A 10324-nucleotide genomic window follows, 5' to 3' on the forward strand; every position below is an offset into this window, starting at 1 on the left:
TTTGGAAACAGCCTAGGTGCCCATCAGCAGATGACTGGATCGGAAAACTGTGGTACATCTACACAATGGAATACTATGCTGCCATAAAAAAGAAAGAATTCTCATCATTTGCAGCAACCTGGATGGAATTGGAGAACATTATGCTAAGTGAAATAAGCCAGTCAATGAAAGAACAATACCACATGATCTCACTCATTTAGGGATAGTAAAGAACATTATAAAGTGGTGAACAAAAAGATAGACACAGAGACAGTAAAGCATCAAACAGACTTTCAAATTACAGGGGGAAAGTTTGGGAAAGGTGGGGGAGTTTTGAAATCAAACGAAGGACTTGTATGCATGCATATAAGCATAAACAATGGACGCAAAACTCTGGGGGGGGAGGGCATGTGTGGGTGTGGGGTGGGGGGGTAATAGTAAGATATGTACACATATAATACCTCAATAAAAATATTTAAAAAAAAAAAAAAGATAGCAAGCAGTAAGCCACGTGGCCATCAGGGCAGCTGCTCAATCTGTTCTTTCAAAACAAAGTAAAAATCACATTGCATATAAAAAAAAAAAAAGAAAAGAAATAACATGCCAGGCTGAGGAGAGGCTGGAGAGCAACCCCTCCCTGGCAGACAGAAACAAGTCAGAGAACAGGCCAGGAATTGAGCAAGAAGGGCATGTGGGTGGTTGCGGAGCAGCAGGTGGCCACTTTTGCTGGGTGGAGATCGATTAGCGTAGAGCCTGGGCTGGTGCCCTCCTCTCTTTTCATGGGCAGAATCTTTGGCTCACCTCCCAATCTTCCCACAGGCTCTACCCTGTCCCATCCCCGTCCCCCTATCCCCCTATCTCCGCATCCCCCTCCTGCCCTTCTGAGACTGCTCTCCCTGAGCGCACTGATTGCCAACACACCCCTGCCATTTCTAGGCAGCACTGAGGCCCCCCTCCTGCTGGAAGCTCTTCTTTTCTGTGACACCACACTCTCCACTGTAAGGTTCGAGGGGCAGGAAATGGGAGTCGGAGAACATGTTAAAAGAATAAGTTTATTCCACACTGACGAGTGAGATAGAAGTACCAGGATTAGAGGAGAAAAAAGGAGGACCCAAACTTGCTGTCTCATTGCAGAGAGAACAGCAGCACGTGCAGAGGTGAACACGCCTTTTGAGGGGAGGAACAGGCAAGTGTGGGGCCAAGGGCGGAACGTGAAGTGGTGGGGCCCAGGGTACTTGGCACGCGCTGACTGGTGGTTCAATGTCTCGGGAATGTTCCCGCCGCAGATGCAGGTTAGGTCATACTCCGCCCATCAGTTGAAGAAAGGGAGGATCTATCATTCCAGGCTTTTGGTGATATTAAAAAAAAAAAAAAATTGAGAGTCCTGGCAAGGTCAGGGGGTGAAGATCCCTTTTCCATAGCTACTTCCTGCTGAGAGGGGGCATCATCAGGGGCGTCTACCCGGGGTCTCAAGGATTCTGGTGACATAGGTGTCTCTAGGTTCTGCATTCAAGGCCAAACAGATCTCTCCCACCTTCTGGTTGGTGAATGCCTGCATTCTGTTCTGAAAAAAACTAGTGAAACAGCGCATGATACAGGGGCCAAAGAGCAAAATTAAAGGAATAGATACCAGTGGGCCTAATGATGGGAGAAGCCATGGGAGTGTTTTCCGTGCTGGATGAGGGGTGCAGCAGCATGATTTCCCCAAGAGACTGGTTGGTGAAGTCTCAAGAGCGATCCTGTTGAGTCACTTGGGAGGTAAAAGCTGGTCCTGAGGCTGCCACAGCATCACTTGTCTGGAGCTGAAATACAACCTGGGGGTAAGGTTCTTGAGGAGGACTGAGTCCCCCCGCTGGAGGGCTGTTCCTCAGGAGTCTTGGTCGACTGGTTCTGGCCAGGGCAGAAACCTGCCAGCATGTTCCCGGAGCAGTTGCCTGAGTAAGGGCAGGTATGGAAGATAAGTAGCCAGGAGAGGAGGGTCAGTAGGGAGACGATGGTTGAGCAAGAAGGGTCTCCCATATAGGAGTTCAAAACGGCTTACGAAGGTGGGGCTCCTTGGTGTAGCCCGAATTCCGGTCAGGGCCATAGGCAGGAGGTACTGCCAGGAGCTGCGAAGTTCTAGAGAGAGTTTAGTTAGATGGTCTTTAAGGAGGCCGTTGATCCTCTCGATCTTACCCAATGATTGTGGGCAGTAGGGTATGTGCAGTTTAGTTAAGTCAGGATTGGAGAGAGGAAAACCTGAGAGTCCCGCCTGAGGTTGAGTGAGGGCCTTCACAACCTCGGGGCAGAAGTGCATTGCCTCAGGTTGGGTGGAGGCAGCTGGAAGGAGAGTGACCGGGTTCAGGGCTGAGGACTGGGTCAGGGAGATGTCAGAACTCTCAAAGAACAGGAGATGGAGTTCCTGCATGCGAGAGGGGGCAAGGAGAGACAAGGATCGGAGGGACAGAAGATCCTGTAGTCTATGGGTGGAGAAGACCTGTAAGGGTTGCTGGAGGCAGATCTTCTGGGCCTCCTTGGTGAGAGCGGCCTGGTATAGGGGCTTAGCTAGGAGATCAAAGTTTGGGACCCAATGGCAGAAGAATCCTACCAGCCCTAGAAAGGACAAGATCTGTTCTGTAGAAGTGGGAGGCTGTAGGTCTCCTATTGTTTGCGTTTGGTCAACTGTCAGTCCTCAGGAATTGGGCGTCAGACAGATCCCAAGTAAGTGATGGTGGGAGCCAACAGTTGTGCCTTGGCAGGGGACAAACGGTATACTTTGTCCCCTAGAAATTTGAGGAGGCCAGCCCTATGAGGGGCCTGCAGAGAAAGAGATCATCTACATACTGGAGAAGAGTGCTGGTTTCTAATGAGCATTGTCGGAGGTCTCTGGCTAAGGCCTGGGCAAACAGATGAGGACTGTCTCTGTACCCCTGGGGCAGGACCGCCCAGGTGAGGGGGTCCTTTTACAATTCTTGTCAACAGTTAACTTTAGAACTTCTTTCTTTCTTTCAACATACCTTCCATTAAATATTTCTAAACATGTCTAGCAATTAATGTTTCAGTATTGTATCTATTTAAAATATTTAGGAAATGCAGGGGGATGAGGGAACAGGCCCTAAAGCCTGTTTCCAGGCCTCTAACTGCTTGAATTTTAAAACTGCCACTTTTTCCCTAGAAATAAAGACCTAAGTTTCTGATGAGCCTGTGCCAGCAAGAAAGTTGTTCTCTAGGAAGGGTGGATGGGGGAGGGGCTGAGTGAGAAGGCACTGAGGCCAGAGCAGTTTTCAGCATTAAAGGGTGATTTGTCATCAATACCCATGACAATGGAAGGGAAAATGACCCTGAAAGGGAGGGCAGGACAGAGAAGGTAGCCCCCGTATCAACCAGAAAGGAGACCAGCTTACCCGCTACCTTGAGCGTTACCCTGGGCTCGGTGAGGGTAATGGGGGTCGTCGAGTCCAGGAATCTTCAGTCTTCAGCCAGTCTTCAGTCATGGCCAGCAGTGGCTTATGACCTGGAAGAGTGGCTTCTCTATGTTGAGACGCAGAGAACCTGTCACTTTTCCAGGGGTAGTCACTTTTACTGCACGCCGGGCAGGGCTTGGTTGGAGCCAGGGGGCAGGGCACTGCTTTGCCCAGTGGCCTTCATTTTCACACTTGAAGCATCCTCCAGGTGGCCTTCGTCCTCACATTGAACCCCCACCACACACAGTTCCCTTGAACTGCCGTCAGCCTCAGAGCTGCAACCAAGGCTTGGGTTTGCAGGTTCACCTTCTGTTGAAGGCGGGCTTACTCTGCCTGCTCTTCATGGGCATTAAAACCTTAAAGGCCGTATTCACTAGATTCAGACCAGGGTCTAAGAAGGCAATAGGGGAGGGGTGGCAGAGCAGGCGGCGGGCCGTGGGATAGAGGAGGAGGAGGATTGTGGCGGCGGACGGCCACACCAGGCCGGACCTTCAGGGGCGGGCTATGGGAGGTCTCAGTAACTTTATTTAAAGAGAGGGGTTGGACTTGCTGTTTCAAGATGGCAGCCCCCATGGGAAAGGCAGGCCATGTTGCCAGAGAGGGGCAGGATTTGGTGTTTCAAGATGGGGGCCCCTCTGGGAATGGCAGGCCATATGGCCAGAAAGGGGCAGGACTTGCTATTTCAAGATGGCGACCCCAGAGGAATGGAAGGCCATGTGGCCAGAGAGGGATGGGACTTTCTGTTTCAAGATGGCGGCCCCCATTTGGTGTTTCAAGATGGGGGCCCCCCTGGGAAGGGCAGGCAATGAGGCCAACTGGAGCGGCTGTCAGGATGGCGGGCAGGTAGCTCGCACGCTGTGCAACGGCCTCTGCTCAGCTCACGGCCCAAGGCAGGGATGGTGGCTCCCACAGGGGCGGCAGCCGGCCGCAAAAAGGGCAGCTGTGGTGAAGAAGGAGGAGGAAGTAGAGAGGGAGCAGAAGGCGGGGCGACAGGAGCGGGAGAGGTGGAGATGAAAGATCGACTGGGATGAAAGAGTCAGAAGACAGAAAGGGGCTGAGGACCGGTTTGAGGGGGTGAAGAAGGCTTTGTGAGGAGGATCTGATGAGTGGAACATGAGGAGTAAAGCAAGGGGTGGGAGTGAAGGACCACTTTCCGGTTTGCGAGCAGAAATTACTGAGGTCAGTGAGGATGTGAAGATCAAAAGTCCCATTTTCAGGCCATCTGGACCCATTCCAATTCATACTGAGGCCATGCCACATTACAGAAGTAGCCAGATTGGTGAGGAGACACCCTAGAGATGTGCTAGGATCCAGTTTAGAATTTTGATTACCCATACTAAAACCTGGGATCAGTAGCCGAGGCTAAGGACCAGCATCCCAATCTTTGAGCCAAGGCTACAGACAGGGAAACCGACGGACAGCAGGTGACGTCTACCCTACTTCCTGGAATCCAGTTGGAGGCCAAAAGGCCGGAGAACCGAGGGGGAGACAGGAACATCTCTGCTGCCTCCCCAGGTTCGGAACCCCACCTGGAGGGGCCCAGAGGGCTATGCCCGGAAGGCAATCTCTGACGCAGGACGCAGTTTACAAACAGAGATGCCGGAAAAAGACCACCAGGGATCAGCACAGGCTGGGACTTACCACTGACACTGCCAAGCAGGGGAGAGCGCTGAGGGTCCTGAGCCACAAGGAGAGAAGATGGGGGCACCCTGGACTGGGAACAGTCAAAAGGAGTGCTCGCCCCTCCCGGGTTTCGGCACTAAATGCAAAGTTCGAAGCGCAGGAAACGGGAGTCAGAGACCAAGTCATGTTAAAAGAGGAAGTTTATTCTGCACTGATGAGCAAGATAGAAAAACCAGGATTAGAGAAAAAGGAGGATGACCCAGCCTGGCTGTCTCGCTGGGAGAGAGAACAGCAACACATGCAGAGGTGAACACACCCTTTGAGGAGAGGAACAGGAAGGGGTGGGACCAGGGCACTTGGCACGTGCTGATTGGTGGTTCAGTGTCTTGGAAATGTCATGGCCTCAGATGAAGGTTATGTCATACTCCTCCGACCAGTTGGGGGAAGGGAGGAAACTATCATCCACATACTCCTCACTCTCCTTAACAGGCACCTCTGGGTCCTAAAAGGTTGGTGTTATCTGGGTTCCATACTCAGCTCACTTCTCTTTTCCTTCCAGTCATATTCCCTGGGTGCCTTGCCCCATCCCAAGTTTCTCTGCAGCTCTGTACCCACTTCACGAGCTCCAAACCCCACATAACCAGTTGCTTACGTGTTCTAAATTACTGCCAGACTGTGAATTCCTTCCAAGAAAGATCTTAATTAATGTATTATTTCCCCAATGCCTGGTACCCTGCTGGTACACCCATCAACACTCGATAAAGCCTAAAACTACTCCTATTTGGGCTACAGATCCTGCCATTTGGGGGTTATCCCAAATGGACACTTCTGGGGGCTTAAAAATAAGGACACTGACACAGCCTACTGAGTGACAACAGACAAAAGGCCTGGGCGAGGCAGCCAGCTCTTCCTCAGGAGACACTGCTCCCAGGTGAGGCCCAGCCAGCCTTCAGCAAGGGTCCCCAAAACTGAGGCATTCAGGACTGGGTGGCAGCCCTGCCCCAGACAGCAGACCAAAGGTACCCTTAGATGCCAGGTAGCCAGACCTCCCCATGCTACCCAGGGCACATTTCCCCCCTGGTCTCTTGGGCTCCAGCTCTCCTCCACAGGTTCCAAAGCTGATGGAAAATAAAACTAGTTCCTTCCCTCCTCAAGGTGAAACTTGAAAGGAATCTCTGCTACTTAGAGAACAAAGCCCTAACTCTTGAGCCACAAACCCGTCCAACCACACCCCGTGCCTCCTTTGATCACCACCTGCCCAGCTCCAGCTCCAGCTCCAGCTCCAGCTCTTGATTGAAGCAGCCTGCAGGAGGTAGGCTCTCCCGAGTCCCGCACCTACCTCTGAATCCCCTTTCTGCTAAGCCTCAGAATTCCAGTTCTGTGTCCCACAAAAACATAATAAACAGATCACCAAGGTGCTTACAGTGATTTTGAGCTAGGTCTGGAGCACACCCCAAGATTTTCCAGAATGACCCTGATCTACTAACCTTTGGGGATGGTTATTAACTGCTTGAATTATTTATTAAGTATCCTAATACAGGATGGGGCAAAAGTAGATTTTCAGTTATTTGTATGGAAAATAATGTTTCCTATACTCACAAGTGTAAACCTACTTTTGCCCTACCCTGTATTCAGCCAACATTCTCATATTGTGAGAGTGTTAGAAAGCTTGTGAAGGCAAATGCTATTCCATCTCCACGACTATCAATCCAAAAACCCAGAGGGCTAATCTGACAGGCCCTGTTCTGAACTGTGAACACATTCTGGCTACTATCAATTCTTTTTGTTCAAGGTCACACTGAAACCCATCTTAATATCCTACTGTTCCTACCAGATACTGGAATATATCATAAAGCCACAATAAGTGCATACACAGGGGCAGATCAATGGAACCAGGTCAAGATATAGATCCAGCCCAGCTGGGTGTAGCTCAGGGGTTAAGCGTCGACCCAGGAACCAGGAGGTCACCAGTTCGTTTCCTAATCAGGGCACGTGCCCAGGTTGTGGGCTTGATCCCCAATGGGGGACGTGGAGGCAGCCGATCAATGATTCTCTCCCTCTCCCTTCCTCTCTGGAATCAATAAAAATATATATATTAAAAGATATAGATCCAAATACATATAGGAACTTAGGATATGACAACAGTGGCATTTCAAAGCAAGAAATGATTGATTGCTTAATAAATGACAGTTACACAAATCAGGAAAGTCAGATCTGTACCTCATGCTTTGTACTAGGGTGAGTTCCAATGGATGGAAGATTTAAATGTAAAATCTAAAGTCATAAAAGAATTAATATTATAAAAGTATGGCATCATAAAAATACCAGAAAAAATGTTAGCTCCTTCTAACAATCTGAAAATGGTGAAGGCTTTTTAAAAATTATTACTCAAAACCCAGGAGTTTTTAAAAGACTGATAAATTCAATTAATAAAAATAAATAGATCCAACATGGCAAAAACCACATAAGAGTCCAAAGACAAGCCCTCCCTGGCCAGTGTGTTCAATGGTTAGAGTGTCAGCCTGCACAAGAAGGTTTCACGGGTTTGATTCCTATTCAAGGGCACATACATCACCCTAACTGGATTGGCTCAGTGGATAGAGCATCAGCTTGCGGACTGAAGGGTCCCAGGTTCAATTCCGGTCAAGGGCATGTACCTTGGTTGCGGGCACATCCCCAGTAGGGGGTGTGCAGAAGGCAGTTGATTGATGTTTCTCTCTCATCAATGTTTCTAACTCTGTATCCCTCTCCCTTCCTCTCTGTAAAAAATCAATAAAATACTTTTTTTTAAGTGGGGAAGGGGGCACATACATGGGTTGTAGGTTGGATACCCGGCCCAAATCCAGGCCCGTGCGGGAGGCATCCCATCGATGTGTCTCTCTCACACATCTCTCCCCCCCCCCATTCTATCCCCCCACACTCTCTAAAAATAAAATATCCTCTGGTGTGGATAAAAAGTCAAAAGACAAAAGAAAACTGTAAAAAAATGTAACACATATACAGACAAAGGGCAAATTTTCTTACTATAGAAAAAGCTATGAAACAAGGAAATAAATCAACAACTGAATAGGCAAAGCAAATGGACATTTGAGAAAGGAAAGTCAGAGATCTTAAACATATGAAAAACGAGCTCAAACTCTCTCATGAGAGGAATATAAATTAAAATACATTGCTGTGCCATTTTTAAAACTTATTTATTATTAAAAGTATTACAGATGTCCCCTTTTTTCCCATCAACTCCCTCCATCATGCTCCCACCCACTCCCCAGGCCTTCCCCCTACTATTGTTTGTCCATGGGTTATGCATATCTTATATAATAAAAGCCTAATATGCAAATCAACTGAACAACGGAATGAACAGTGGAACGACTGGTCCCTATGACACACACTGATCACCTGGGGGCAGATGCCCAACACAGGAGCTGCCCCAAGCCTGCAGGCCCCAGGCCAGCCAAGGCGGATGCCAACAGGGACCCCCCACCCCCATCGCCCCGCCAGTCACCCTGCAGATCGGCCCTGATCACCAGCCAGCCCTAGGGACCCTGCCCGTGCATAAATTTCATGCACCAAGCCTATAGCATCCATATAAATTCTTTGGTTAATCTCTTCCCACACCCCCTTACTTCCCTCTGAGATATGTCAGTCTGTTGCATGCTTCAGTCTTCAATGTTGTCCACCACACACATAAAACAGAGGGAATTTAAACCCCATTAGAGGCAGAACAAGGATTTTCATTCACTGCTCTACCTTTTTTTTTTAATATATATTGTTTTTATTGATTTTTTTACAGAGAGAAAGGGAGAGGGATATTTAGAAACATTGATGAGAGAGAAACATCGATCAGCAGCCTCCTGCACACCCCCTATTGAGGATGTGCCCACAACCAAGGTACATGCCCTTGACCGGAATCAAACCTGGGACCCTTCCGTCCACAGGCCAATGCTCTATCCACTGAGCCAAACCGGTAAGGACTCACTGCTCTACTTTTTGTAAGACAAGTGCCAATCACTGTACCAACATCAAGTTCCTGGTTTTAATATTGTACTGTAGTTATGTAAGATGTTAACCATTGGGGGAAACTGGGTACAGGTGCCTTGTCACCTCCTTCCTCATCCTACTATCATTACCACCTCCTGTGGGCCAATCATTATTTAAAAATACATATATTAATGAGAAATCAGTGCCAAGTACCTGATACTCAACATTTATTGAATGAAACCCATGACTAAATGAAATTGACTTATATTGTGATAACATACTACCCTCTTGTGAAATAAAAGGATTTTTGTACATAACTGCTTATATATGCTACAATAAATCTGGAAGAACAGATAAAAACTGATGATACTGGCTGCTCTAGGTGACAGAGCAACGTGGTGAAACTTTTCAATTAACGTTTTATATCTCTTGGGTTCTTAACTATGAATATCCTACTCACAATAGAGTGTAAATTTTAAAACTTTCTGTTCTAGCCTCTTGCTCAGGGTCAATGTCAACTTTACCTACCCAGGTTCCAGAATTCAGGTTCTTTACATTTTTGAGAAATCACTATTCCAAGAGTTTTCACATCTCGCACCTGTCCTTGCAATGATCATTAAGCCTTAAATGGCCCTCTCCACCTAAAATTACATCAAAGGGTGGGGATGGGGGAGAGACAGCTATCAAAAACATTTTAGAGATAAATAGGAAACTGGAACCTCACAATATAGTACATGTAATATTTTATTGCTGTGACTTTTCTTAGGTCTGATAGTGGTACTGTGATAATGTAGAAAATTGTCTTAACCCTGGGAGTTAATGTTGAAGAACTTAGAGGTGAAGGGTCATGATGTCTGCAAGTTTTTATGTGGCCCCACACACAAAAAAATGTGCACATATAATTGTGTATTGGTTACAGATTCAAGGGCATATATAAATACAAGTCTATATGTAGATACAGACATTATAAACGCTGACATGAGAAAATGTTAACAACTGATTAACCTATGCAAAGGTATTATACTGTTCTATTCTAACTTTTCTGCAGGCTTGAAATTTTTGAAAAAACAAGTTGAGGGAAATTTTAAAACCCCTAAGTTTCCCCAAAATTAGCTCAAACATCACTCCTCAGAATACACACAGTTGGGAAGTCACTCCCTTTTCTGCATTTCCAAGGTCCTTTCCTTATGTTCACCCTTCAACAGACTGAGTGAGTGAAAGAATCATGGGGCACCTACCTCCAGTCCATAGATTTCAATACCCTCACGTCTACACCTCCAGGTTCATGCTCACACATGCAC

This window comes from Eptesicus fuscus, chromosome 20, assembly GCF_027574615.1.
Source record: "Eptesicus fuscus isolate TK198812 chromosome 20, DD_ASM_mEF_20220401, whole genome shotgun sequence".
Lineage (NCBI taxonomy): Eukaryota > Metazoa > Chordata > Mammalia > Chiroptera > Vespertilionidae > Eptesicus > Eptesicus fuscus.